This window comes from Bubalus bubalis, chromosome 12, assembly GCF_019923935.1.
Source record: "Bubalus bubalis isolate 160015118507 breed Murrah chromosome 12, NDDB_SH_1, whole genome shotgun sequence".
In the NCBI taxonomy this organism is placed as follows: domain Eukaryota; kingdom Metazoa; phylum Chordata; class Mammalia; order Artiodactyla; family Bovidae; genus Bubalus; species Bubalus bubalis.
In genome coordinates this window covers 62,213,854-62,228,731 of record NC_059168.1, presented here as the reverse complement: position 1 = coordinate 62,228,731, position 14,878 = coordinate 62,213,854, and positions in this window count along the sequence as shown.

Genomic DNA, 14,878 nt, shown 5'->3' with positions numbered 1-14,878 from the left:
GAAGGTGACAGGTACAGTATAGACTTAGTATGCTTTGGGTAGTGATCACAGTCTTTCTTAGCTGGAGAACTAAAGCTGGTCACATTCCAGCTTGTCTCCCTTTCACCTGGCCCTCCCTCTTAGCTAAGTTCCTCTCTGTATCCCATTCAAATCCATTTCTCCCATTAATTCAAGTGCTACCACACTGAGTGGAAACTTCCTTGAACTAGAGGGAACACATAGCTAGCAGAAGGGTGGGTTTATGTGAGTGGATGGGTGGCCACCCACTTCAGCTTGTCTCTGTCACTCCATGACAGGCAACCCTGCTGGGCTGAGATATCTCCTCCAAGACTACACATTTCCAAGAGACCAACTGCCCTCAGAACATTCTGGGTCTCTTCCTGTTTTTCCTCTAAATGTTCTTGGGAGCCCATATCATTCTCTAGGCCACTGGGCAAAGTCCAATTGAGCTCATTAATCATATTACAGTCACCTTTCCTGCTCAGGGATCAAAGGCAGCAAGAGCTCACAATCCTCTTTTGAATGGTGTTTTCATAGAATTTTAAAGGAGACTGGATCCAAGAGCCAAAAGGCAACCCCAGCTAACCCTGGGAAGGACCAGTAAGGCCAGCTCAGGGTGCAACTACCAAGAAAGCAGGAGGAGAGTGAAGTGGGAGTTGCTCCTCTTCACGAGGAAATGGATCCTCAGACCAAAAGGTTCAATTTACGCTGAGTGTATTCAATTTTTTAAGTTAATTTTTATTGGAGTATAGTTGCTTTACAATGTTGTATTGGTTTCTTCTGTACAGCAAAGTGAATCAGGCATATTTTTGCATACATCCACTCTTTTCTCGACTTCCTTCCCATGTAGGTCATCACTGAGCACTGAGTACAGTTCCCTGTGCTATACAGTAGGTTCTCATTAGTTATCTACTTTATACATAGTTGTGTATATATATATTAGTCCCAATCTCCCAATTCATCCCATCCCCACTTCCCTTCGCGGTAACCATTCTCTACATCTGTGACTCTATTTCTTTTTTGCAAGAAGCTTCTTCTTTACCATTTTTCTAGATTCCACATGTAAGCAATATTTGTTTTTCTCTTTATGACTTACTTCACTCTGTTTGACAGTCACTAGGTTCATCCACATCTCTGCAAACGGTGCTATTTCATTAATATTCCATCATATATATGTACCACACAAGCACATTCAATTTAAAGGTGCCCAGGCTTGCATTTATGCTGTGTGCCAAAAGGGGCACTGAAATAATTTCCAGTCTTGTTCTGATAACTATGAATACTACCACCTCAGTCTGCAAAAAATGGTTGAGCAAGTGAGCATGTTTCACCAACTTTCTATCACCTTTCTACACCCCTTCCTTTAAAGCTCTATTTTATTCCATATTCAGATTTGGGTTTTCATTTTTTTTTTATAGGGTTTGGAGTGTAGTTACCATTTTCATAACTTAATATTGTATGGTGCAAATAGTGGCCCTGGATCCCTTAGCATCCACTTTTGACAAGCGTTGAGATATCTAGAGAACTTTGACATTCTAGTTTTACAGTATAATAGGAGTATATCCTACTCCAGGTTGGATTATCTTTGTGGTATTTACCTGCATCAATTCAGTCAAGATTATATAGAAGTTTTCTTAAACAATTAATAAGAGGGTTATGGTTTTTGAAAATGATTTTACAAAAAAATAACCTCTTGATATTACATATAAACAGAGTGGGGCTTCCCTGGTGGCTCAGTGGTAAAGAATCTGCCTGCAATGCAGGAGCCTCATAAGACATGGATTTGATCCCTGGGTTGGAAAGATCACCTGGAGGAAGTCACAGCAACCTACTCCAGTATTCTTGCCTGGAGAATCCCATGAACAGAGGATCCTGGCGGGCTACAGACCATAGTGTTACAAAGAGTCAGACATGACTGAAGCAACTTAGCACTCACGCACATAAACAGAGTACAGTCACCAATGGGAGACTAAACTCTAATCCCCTTCCTGTGGTAATAGAAGCTGCCACAATAATTGTGCTAAAACTATAAGATAGATGAGGTAGTAGTGTTTAACTAATCTAGCAGCACACACTAAATTGAAGACAGTATTAGAAAACAAGCATTACTAGAAAGCCACTAACTGGCATAAGGTCAAAATACAGAACAGAGAATTTTGGCAAGGTTGCTGCCTTATAACCAACAAAAGTTAAACTAGAATTTGTTGATGTGTACTGTTGCACATCACAAAATCCTAGGTAGGACAATAGATAAATATGTGGTTCTGGAAATACCAACAGAGGGTGTATTAGTGTCAGACTGCTATGATAAAGTACATAGATTGAGGTGCTTATAAACAGTAGAAATTTATTTCTCGTAGTTCTGAAGCCTCAAAGTCTGAGAGCAGGATGGATGAGGAAAGTCTGAGATCAGCATGGTCGGATTCTGGTGAGGGTCCTCTTCTGGGTTGCAGACTCTCAGCTTTTCCCTATGACTTCACATGGTCTTGAGTAGAGAGGGGAGGCGAGTTCTTTCATGACTTATATAAAGATACTAATCCCATTCATGAGGGCTCCATCCATATGACCTCATTTAATCCTAATTATTCCCCCAAAGCCCTAACTTCTAATACTATCATGTTGTGGGGGTAGGGTTTCAACATCAGAACAGTGGGGATATAAACACTCAGTCCATAGGTGTAGAGGATTCAGGAATATTAAAATACAGCAAGAAAGGCCTGATCACTTCATCCCTAACACACTTCTGGACAAAGAATAGATGCTCAGAGAATGGCTGTTAAGATAAACCAAGTTACTCTTTTCTTTAAAGGGTGTGGTCATTCATCTACAAATTGAGTAATTTGTGTGATTTAGAGGATGAATCACAAGCTGGAATCAAGATTGCCAGGAGAAAAATCAATAACCTCAGATATGCAGATAATACCACTCTAATGGCAGAAAGTGAAGAGGAAATAAAGAACCTCTTGATGAGAGTGAAAGAGGAGAGTGAAAAGCTGGCTTAGAACTCAACATTAAAAAAACTAAGGTCATGGCATCTGGTCCCATCACTTTGTGGCAAATAGATGGGGGAAAAGTGGAAACAGTGGCAGATCTTATTTTCTTGAGCTCAAAAATCACTCTGAGGACAGTAACTGCAGCCATGAAATTAAAAGATGCTTGCTCCTTTGCAGAAAAACTATGACAAACCTAGACAGCATATTAAAAAGCAGAGACATTACTTTGCCGACAAAGATCCATCTAGTTAAAGCTATGGTGTTTCCAGGAGTCATGTATGGATGCGAGAGACCATAAAGAAGGCTGAGTGCCAAAGAACTGATGCTTTTGAATTGTGATGCTGAAGAAGACTCTTGAGAGTCCCCTGGACAGCAAGAAGTTCAAACCAGGCAGTCCTAAAGGAAATCAACCCTGACTATTCACTGGAAGGACTGATGCTGAAATTCCAATACTTTGGCTACTTGATGAGAAGAACTGACCCATTGGAAAAGACCCTGATGCTGGGAAAGATTGAAGGCGGGAAGAGAAGAGGACAACAGAGGATGAGATAGTTGGATGGATCACTGACTCAATGGACATAAGTTTGAGCAAACTGCCAAAGATAGTGAAGGACAGGGAAGCCTGGCATGCTGCAGTCCTTGGGGTCGCAAAGAGTCAGACACAACAAGAGGCAGATCATATTTTGCTGTCACTGTCCTTCAAAGTATGTTAATAAATATTCTTGGTCAACAGGCCATTTCCAGAAGAAAGGATATAAATCACAAAAAAGGCACCAAAGGTGCAAAATTACCAAATTTTTACCATCACCAAGTAAGAGGCTTTTAATTTCCCACAGTGGAAATACTAAGAAAAAATCCTCTTTAAAGGCATATTTGGTTTGGGGAGAATTTCAACAAACTGTCAAATGGGGCAACGGTTGGGGAAGTCCTGCCTAAGGCTCACTTCCTGTAATTCATGCAGTTCCCAGACTTTTCTCTCCTAGAGAAACCTGCAGGGCAGCTGTTTGCATTCGAGGCCTGTGGGCTTCCAGGAAATGCTCCTGGCTGTGCTCTGTGGCCAGGTGTCCCACGCGGACAGGTCAGTGTTACAAAAGCAGTGAGCAAAACAAGGGGCCTCTGCTTTTGCTTTCAAGCTGTCTGGGGGAAAATGCTGACATGTCTCACTACCCCTCTTCCTGTCTCTGTCTTCCTGTTGATGTGCCTGGGCCTCTATAACCTCCTCACTTATGACTCATTCTACTTCATCCCTAAAGAACAGTGGAAAGGAATAACACATTCAGACAACCTGTTAGTACCAATTCAGGTGAACCCTTCTTAAGTAAGACAGCCCAGAGTCAAAATTCTGGGTTTAAAAAGATGATGGGCAAATTATGAGGTGATTATGTTAAAACAGTTTTGGAACTCAGAAGGATAAAACTGGGATGAAGTCTTAGAAAGACGTTCATTGCACTCACTCTCTGATTCTGTAGATGAGAAAACCGAGCCCACAGAGGGAAAATAACCAGGCCCATGAGCTTCTCATTCTGTACTCATACTTTTCAGAAAGGAAAGTTTTGCCACATGCACTTCCTTTTTTAGAGCAATCAAAATATGATTTTATTTGAAAATATTTATCTTATACACATATTCCTGGGAAAGTACCTGTGTATAATGAAGAACAATGGCTCATGGAAGGGAGGGTGAATTTGTATGGTACTACATTTATATATGTGGCTCTAAACCTTAAAACAGCAGACACTATTCCACAGCCAGAGCAGTTTTCATGCTTCCTATGAACATCTTGTGTTTGGAATAGATACATATTATGAACACAACCACCCCAGTAGGCAGTTAATGAACATTCTTGGATTATATACTGACATAAATATATTTTTAAGGGCTTCCCTGGTGGTTCAGACGGTTAAAAAAAAAAAAATCCGCCTGCAATGCTGGAGACCTGTTTTCAATCCCTGGATTGGGAAGAACCCCTGGAGGATGAACGGCTACCCACTCCAGTATTCTTGCCTGGAGAATCCCATGGACAGAGGAGTCTGTCGGGCTACAGTTCATGGGGTCGTATAAAGTCAGACACGACTGAGTGACTAAAACACACACACACACACACATTTTTAAACCCTGAGAGGAAGACAAAGTATTAACAAAATCAAGGTCACTTCATTTGCTCTTGATAACCTTGGCGGGCATCCTCTCAGCTGCCTTCTTAACACTTTCTAGCTCATCTCTACAACTTGCCTGTGTGAGTTTTCAGGTAGTGGCCTCTATGAGTAATCAGTCACTGCATGTTCACAGATGTGTGTGCGCACACACACAAACACAATGCTTCTAGGAACAAAAGCTGGCACAGAACAATAATTTGGTTCAATAGAAATACTTTCCTTCCTTCCTTTATTTATTTTTTTAAAGCTTGGTGCAGGCACTCTTCTTAGAGGCGTGCTGTCAGTCTGGGCTTTTGTCCTGGCTGGCTCCTGATATTTTAATGCATTCTGAAAGTGCCACTCCTACCAACGCACTCCACGGAGGCCACTTTGGCTGGCTGCCACCTGACCTCACTGGATTAAGAAGCTTGGATCCATTGCTATTATGGAGCCTAAAGCACAGCCAAGAGGAAATCTCAGAGGGCCCTCTCCCCAGACATATGCAAGTAGAATAAAAATGAGTCACAAGTGATGGCACAAGGCCTCCGCAGCTCTTGGGGCAAAGTCCGAGGCTGTGCTGTAGGATAGGAGGATGTTCTGGCTCTTCGGAGAGAAATAAACCATATTATTCCTTACACATGAAGTTCTTTCAGACTTCTTATCAACAGGGTGGGCCTTTTTCTGTTGTTTATCCTCAGAGAGGGAATTGGAAGATCTTAAAGCGAATGCACACATTCAAGGCTGAGCTGGGCTGAGTTGAGAAGTGTCTCCATGACTTTCTAATTACCCAGGGCCCACATCCTGCTGATCAGGTGACAGAAGAAGCAATCAAATACACTCATTTATACTAAAGTGTTAGAGACTGGATATGTTACTTCTCCCAGGGGTACCTGTATTCCAGAGGTAGCTGCTTTCCAGAGGCCTGTGGAGAGCAAATATTTAAGCTAAAGGGATAGAGAAAGCTAATGAAGAAGTTCAGGCACCAGTGCTTTTAAATCACCCTACCCAGGAAACTATCTGTTAATACAAGGGTGGATCTAAATATATCTGTCTGATGTGGTGAAAGGAAAAAAAAAGGGGTGTCATATACAGCAAACCTTGAAGGGTAAGTTGTGACTTCTGCTATTTATTTTTTCCTCCTTCCCTTACCAATCATTCTAGCCCTCATAATGGTTCCTGCAACTTCAGACATCCAATGCCTTTGCTCCATGACTCAACCAGTTCTGAAGACTCAGCAAAGCACGTCACATGTTTTATTAGTAAAGATAAGCTCAGGGTTGATTTTAGTGCAGAATTAAATTAGGGGTTAAAAACAATGCCCCAGAACAGAAAATAAAATAGCAAGAAGTTTAGGAGAAAATGTCAGGCTACAGAAGAGCTATACAAAAAACATGCAAAGCTGCAGGAATCACCAGTGTTTTTATGAGAAAGAAGGATGCTTAAGCTAATAATGTTTGAGAAAAAAAAATCCATTTGGTTGTATCAGAGTCAGAGGATTTACCAGATATTTGCTGACTGACAGCCTCTCAGTGCCTGTCATTCCTTCAGTCCCCTGCATCATCACCTTTTGCTATGCTGTGTCTCCAGCAAGATACAATCAGAGTGATTCTACTCGGGTGCAGCGCTGGGGGCAAGAGGAGTGGGCCACCCCAGGGGCGGGCCATCCAGGGGTACATGGCTTAAAGGAGACTTAAAAACAGTGACAAAATCAGCTAAAAAGCCAGTCTGCTTTCTATTATCAGGATGGCAAGCAGTTCTAAACAATGTCAATAATAAACTGCTCTGCCCTCGCCAAAAAAAATATTTTTGTTGGTCTAGGTTCCAAACAATTACTGCAACTGATATTGAGTTTTAACAACATAAATGTAAGCTTCAATTTAGCATATTTTTATTGCTTCTCCTTTAGTAAGCATATTCTATGTGGAAGTTGACTCCGAGAATTAACTCGGTGCCTTTATTTTAAGAGTAAGTGCATAAGAAAGCTTGCTTTGGGCACATGTGTCCAATCTCTTTGGTCCTTCAAATTCTGTGTTCAAACAATTGATTCAAAATAAACAACTGCACAGTGATTGTAAGGACAAACAGAACTTGAGGTACTTCAATTCTGTCATGCTGTGTGATCACTTGGAGTTTTTATTGTGTTTAAAGTTTCTGGAATTGATTGTGAAATGGGATTTTTATGCATCTCTGCCAAAAGTATCCTTATGTTGAAGGCTTTCTATTTATTTAAACTATTGCTTCCTATGAAAGAAAGCTTCTAAAATTAAAATGAATGAAAAGTGTTCTTTGATCAAAGTTGGATCAAAATCATGATTATGGGAAGAGAAGTTTGACAAATTCACTGACAAATTCGCAGAAGGCAATAGCAAAAACAGAAAGTATAAAGTTGCTGCTCATTACTGTATAAAACCAATAGGTCGGTCTATGTTTTCATCTCTTTCTTCAAAAATACATTAGTGAAATTACAAATATTACTTTGTAACTCTTTCCCTTTTTTAGATTGTGATTTATATTTTTTATTTTTTAAATTCATATGGTACAAAATTTCATAAAAGAACATTTCTTTTCTCTTATTATTGATTTTATTGTGTGATTACCAAAGATAAGTTTGTCATATCGGAAAGAGGCATTAGCAATGATCCCCTCTAGGTGTCAAATATTAGCCCTAGCACCCTAATCTGTTACCTATTCCATTTGGGGGCTCCCTGACTCTCCCACACAGTTTCATTGCCATCCCTGCCCCTATCCTCCCACCTATCACTCCAAACAAGACCTGTTAGTCAAGTGTTGGACAAAGGTAGATCACATGTACTTAAAATAATTCATCCTTCTTCTGAGGTTCTTCCAGCTTTCTTATAGAGAAGGATGTTATAAAATCAGAAAGGTTAAAATGCATTCCTCTACCTTTTTTTCCCATTTGTTGAGAGCAAAGGTGAGTAGAAGCCTGACTGTTCAAGATCTGCCTACCCACCAGAGAAAAGCTGGGGAAGGGGTGTAAGATAGGATTCAGCTAGCACAAGCCCTGCTTGGACTCTTAAACCCCTGCATCAAGCCATGTCCAACCAGGAACATTCAATAGCTTTCCCCTCTAGAGGCAAACCTGATTACCAAAGGCTTAGCCCCTCCTGAGACCACGAGAACACTTCCCTGAGATGCAGCATGAATCAGCACTGCCTGGAGCCCACATCCCTCCTGCCCTCCACACCCAGGCCCCCAGCATCACCTTGAATCCTTCAGAGAGAAGAGAGTTTACCTTTCAATCTAAGTACATCTCCCCAGCCCCACCCCAACTCTGGTCAGCCTGATGTCCCTAACTCTGAATAATCAACTCAAAGAAAGAGGGAAAATACCCCCACCAAAATTTAGTACAGGATTATCATTACTTTTCAGTTCTCAACATGTTCCTAAGTCATCGAACAGTGATTCATTATGTCATTAAGTGTCAGATTTCCTTCATGTTGGTGGTGGGAAAAAGTTACAATACTTATTTTTCGTTTCTACTTACAAAATATAATGAATTCCACTGATGACCTATTTCTGAAACCACCAATCAAAGGAAATTGTAAAGTTCACCATAGTAACAGCTCAGTGCCAGTCATCCAAGTGAGAACTACACTGCTTAGGAGGACCCGGCCAATCGTGGGGCAGAGTAATGTTACCATCTCATAGCAACCAAAAGATCTGCATGGCAACATCAGTTGCTATATGAAAGAAAAATTAGAAACAATATTCTGCTGGGAAGAAATGAAGGTATCAACTGTTAAGTCATACTTGAGTCATGATTGTGAAAACCCATCCTAAAATATCCACCTAAATATAGCTCAGATAATACCTGTCAGATCCAAGAGTCCACGTGCTAGGAACCCTTCACCCACTACCACCTGCAACCAGCTGAGAGCAAACGAGAGGCAACTCTCCACAGTACAGACAGCATCTGAATGGAAAGGGATAGAGTCTTTGAATACTAGGAACTGTAAGGAATATTGGGAGGGTAAATTACACATGAATCATCAAATTTAACCCCATGAGGGAGGCAGGGCAGATATGATTATTATCACTAAATTCCGCATCTCCCTCCGACTCCAAATCTGTTCCTCCCCCAGCTTTTCCATCTCCCTTAATGGCAGCACAATTCTTCCAATTGTTCAGACCAAAACCCTTGAGAGCTCCTTAACTATTTTTTTTCCGTCATGCTCAGTCCAATCCATCAGCATACTGTTCTGCTTTCAAGATACGTCCAGAATCCAACCACCTCCACAGCTAGAGCTTGGTCCAAACCACCTTAAGGGCAACAGCCTCCTAACCTGTGTCCCTGCTTCACACCCCTGCCCACCTACAGTCTATTGTCCACACAGCAGCCAGAATGACCCTTCCAAAACCTAAGTCCTTGGCTCAGGACCCTCCAAGGATTTCCTATCTTCTCTTACAATGAAAATCCAAGACCTCACCATGGCTTACAAGACTGCACACAACTTAGCTCCCTCTTGTTTCCCTCTGAACCTATCTGCACTACTGTCTGCTTCCCTCATGGGCTGCAGCCACACTGGTCTACCCACTATTCTTCCAGCATGTCAGGCTCCCTCCTACCTCAGGGCCTTTGCACAAGCAACTTCCTGTTTGGAACATTCTCTCCCCAGATACCCTCAACACTTACTCCCTTACTTCCTTCAAATGCTCACTTACATGTCACCTTCTCAGTGAACCCTTGTCTGACCTATTTTAAAACTGGACTTATACACCCTTTACCTACATCCTCTAACCCTCTTCTCTGGCACAGGGGCTACCTAGAGCAATGCCTGGCAATTACTAAGAACTCAATAAATATCCAATTGTGAATAAAGGAAAAACTGTTTTACAGACAAAGTAAATGGGCTCAAGAAGCTAAATGATTTACTCAGAGGTTCACAGAGTCCAGACTTGAAGCTACATTTGCCAATGACTTCCCAAGATGCATTCTGTCCACTCTACCATATTTTGGTTTTCTTTTCCAGATCTACTATCTCTTCCAATAAGTGCCATGAATGCATTAATTCCCCCAGAAGAATAGGAGTATTTCTGGGCTGAGGGCATAGCCAAGGCAGGAGTGTGGGGTGGAGGTGAACTGGCCCAGAGCCTGAGTGATGTCTGAGAGACACTGGCAGGTGAGTCAAGAAGTATGGCTGAGGCATGTCAACTGCTAATGACACCACACTGGTGGGGACCTCCCCCACTCCAGGCCCCCTTCTTGGGAGGAGACCATTCAGCATTCTTATTCCTTTATTCACTAGGGTCAAAACCAAGGATGTAAGTTGAGTTTTTAGTCTATAAAAACGTTTCACCAATTCCTGCTAACTTGTTCTCAAAGAGTCTCAGAGTTGTATTAAGTGTACATTGTATGAAAAATGGTAGAAAAAAATTTAAAAAGCCAGTTGCCAAATATTTTTTTTTGGTCTACACAATAGTCTTGGGTTTTGATTTTTAGACAGAAACCACCTAGTGTTATGGGATTATATGAAATTTTTTTAAATTAAAACTATGCTGAAAACTGGTAGTGGTGTGCCCACATTTTCTACCTTGATAAAGGGGTGACAGTGAGTGATAAAGAGGTGGAGGATGAGAAAAGTGGGGAGAAGGGAGAGACGTCCCACAAGCAGGGCATGGAGAAGAAGCAAGAACACTTGCTTCCATGGCTTAGGCTGGTGAGTAGATAATACTGATACAGACACAAACACCATCAATGATCCTGTTGTGTACCTGTTGAAAAAAAATAAAACAGTTATGACTCTTCCACCAAGAAACTAGAAACATGAAAGACAAAATCAAGAATAATAGTAGCTACCCATTGTGAGCATTGACAGTGTGACACGCATTTTGCAAAGTTACCTTCCTACAGTTTTATCTTTAAACCTCTCAGCAGCCCTGATGGAAGGAATTATCTCCCTGTTTTGCAAAGTCAGCTCAGAGGAAAGGAAATGACTTGTCCAAGGTCATGTGACTAGAACATGACAGAGCTGACCCACTTGCCTCCAGAGTCCTTGTTCTTTCTTAACTTACAACACATCTCCTCTCTTCAGTAAGATGAATTCATGTGATATAAATAAACAAGGAAGGAATGTAAAACTTGGAGTGACATAAGGAAATATTAAAAAAAAAAAAAAAACCTCAGCAAAATTACCAGTTCATTTAAATCACCCACATAGGGAGAGTTTGGCATGTACATGGAGGCCTTGAAAAAACCATGCCCATAGTCCTACTTCACATCTTAATGGCAACACCATCATCTTCTCTATTTAATGCCACAAAGTTAGCTCAATACTGATAGACAAGGAAGCTCTGATACCTTGCTCACAAAGGTTTAGACTGATGAGAGTTGTGGAACACAGGTTGTTCTGCAATTACTTGTGAGTTGATACAAAACTCACAAGTAAAACATTTCATTACACTGAGTGCCCAGTGTGGTCAGCCCTCTCCACGTATTGGGGGAACCAAGGGTGGGCCCCAAAAGTAAATGGAATGTGAAACTGATGGGGAGCAAGGAGTGGACTTGTGTTAAATTGACCACTACTTCTGCATCACATCCTTTCTAGTATTTTTGCCTCAAAAGCAAATCTAAACCTTAAGAGACAAAAATAAAAACTTGCTTTGGATTCCTATTTTTAAAAATCTAGCCTAACTTTATGGCTCGGAGAAGGCAATGGCAACCCACTCCAGTACTCTTGCCTGGAAAATCCCATGGGCGGAGGAGCCTGGTAGGCTGAAGTCCATGGGGTTGCTAAGAGTCGGACACGACTGAGCGACTTCACTTTCACTTTTCATTTTCATGCATTGGAGAAGGAAATGGCAACCCACTCCAGTGTTCTTGCTTGGAGAATCCCAGGAACGGGGGAGCCTGCTGGGCTGCCGTCTCTGGGGTCGCACAGAGTCGGACACGACTGAAGTGACTTAGCAGCAGTAGCAGCAACTTTATGGCTGAATGTGAAGTCAACATACAGTAAGATCTGGCATTCTGACACATCCCAGGGCAGATTCTACCCAGATTAAACTTTCTGGCTATCTAGCCTGAGAAGTAGATGTTCCTCTGTTCGAAGGTAGTTGTAGCTTCATTACCTACTATCAGGATCACATTTTAGTTCATGTCTATATTTTCAAGCAGCAACAGCTCTCACCTTTGTGGTGAAAGTACCTTTGACCACCTATACCTGGATGGCCTTAGCATTTGTTGTTTGGACCAAGCATTAGGCCCTCATGTACTTGCAAATGTTTTTAAAGACATTGTGATCTAAGAGAAGGAACTCCCAGCAGTGGGAAGGGACTGACCCTTGCCACACTGAGACAGGCTGAGTGCCTCCAAACTCATGTGGCTAGATTTGGAACTCATGGGTTCTATGTACAACCTAATACAACAGTAATCACCAGGTTAAAAAGAAACAACAGGTCCAAAATGGAGTCACTTGTGCTAAGATCCACATCAACAAATCAAGATTTAATACCTAACCTAATGGCAGTCTCAACTCCTCCCAGGAACATAATCTTAAACTGGTCAGTCTGGAATTTCTAGGTCAGCACTAGTGAGGTAATCCACCTGATAAACTCCTTCTGTTCTCCAAAAAAGGATGAGGTAAGCTATTCTTGCCTTGTCTGTGCCCACTTCTACCTATAAAACTCCTGTTTGGTATGACCCCTTGGAACACCTTTCTGATTGCTCACTGGGACACTGCCTGATCCATGAATTGTTGAGTAACTAGATCTTCAAATTTACCCAATTGAATTTTGTTTTTAACACCCTATGCAAAACTCTTAACTCTAACACCCTATACAAGTTTTACCCCAAATTGCAGTCCCATTTCAGCTATGCTATGAGCAACTAAGGAAAGAGTCTGTGTCAGGCTTGGGACAGAGTAGCAAAGAGGAAAAGAGTAACCTCTCTCCCAGTGCTATAGATGGAGTCTGGCTGGGTATAGTGGCTCAGCCACATAGCTAGAGAAGAACCTATTGGTTCCATTTATAAACACATGGGATCCCTCACATTCAGGACTTCTAAGAAATCCCTGGGGGCTATTTGATGGGAGTTAGCTTCCCATAGAACCAGGCAGAGGTTCAAAGCCATCATAAAGTGGATATCAAATGTGACTAATTTTGTAGTTTAAGACGACTAAGGTCTATACATATAGGTTATATAAGTGTTTCTGTTCTGGTTTACCTTAATCACTTAAATATCTTATTTCATTTGTTCATGTTTATAAGCACCTACTCTGGGCCAGGCATTGTTCTAGGCATTAGGGATGAAAGAGTTAAAAAAAGAGACAAATCTGATTTCATGAAAAAAGTCCCTACCCACAAGCAGGAAAAATATATTTCAATGTACATTACGTGCGTTCTAAATCCTAATCAGGAGTAGAAAGGATTATCGATATTTTAATTTTTAAAGCTATGATTTAATTTAAATATGATTTTGTTATAAGGAAATCTGATTCAGACTTAAATTTAAAATCAGGAGGATTTAGTAGATGTGGCACACAGGAAGCTTTGGGTGCACACCTTCACCCTAGAATAACTTTCTGAAGAGAAAGTTCCTTCTTAAGATTCTTAGCTCTTCTGTATCCCTACCCCAGTGGTAACCATTGAGATTTTCTCTTGGCTCTTGGCCAAAATATAAATACTATCTTGGCCACTTACGTCTGAAAAAAAAAGAACAATAAAACCCTTAGAAACAGACAGTCTTAAGATATTTCTTTTGAAAAAAGCACTAGAATAGAGCTTCAAAATCTTCTAATTGTCATCACTGACGTAGTCTGTTGTAAAAACACAATAGTGAATAGGCAAGGACTGGAAAGTTCAAAGTTATCAAATGTCCTTGAGACACTACAAATCATCTCTTTTTAAAAATATGGCTATACAGAGTGAAGTAAGCCAGAAAGAAAAACACCTATACGGTATACTAATGCATATATATGAAATTTAGAAAGATGGTAACGATGACCCTGTGTACGAGACAGCAAAAGAGACACTGATGTATAGAACAGTCTATTGGACTTTGTGGGAGAGGGAGAGGGTGGGATGATTTGGGAGAATGGCATTGAAACATGTATAATATCATATATGAAATGAGTCGCCAGTTCAGGTTCGATGCACGATACTGGATGCTTGGGGCTGGTGCACTGGGATGACCCAGAGGGATGGTACGGGGAGGGAGGAGGGAGGAGGGTTAACCAATACAATATTGTAAAGTTAAAAAATACAATAAAATAAATATATTATTAAAAAAAAATATGGCCATCAGAGCCTGTGATCCTGATTACCAAGACATCTGTGACTACATAATGCTGGTTATGGAAATTGTTGAAAAGTTATAAATAAATGTTAAGTAATACAGTATAGTTAATTTCCCAGGTGTTGTTTCTCTTCTCAAGTAAGGATCTGCATGTTGATAATAGCAAAAAACATGAAGCAAGTGACAGCATACAGCTTTCCTGTGGGAGTAAATCTCCAGATATTGCTCACACACATTTGCTTATGTGATTTTACTCTGTTGCTTTTACTCTGTGCATGCTAAATCTCTTCAGTCCTGTCCGACCCTTTGCAACCCTATGGACTGTAGCCCACCAAGCCTCTCTGCCCAAGAGATTCTCCAGGCAAGGATACTGGAATCGGTTGCCATGCCCTCCTCCAGGGGATCTTCCCAACCCAGGGATAGAAGAGCTTTTACTCTGAAAGTGAAAGTCGCTTAGTCGTGTCTGACTCTTTGTGACTCCGTGGACTATATAGTCCATG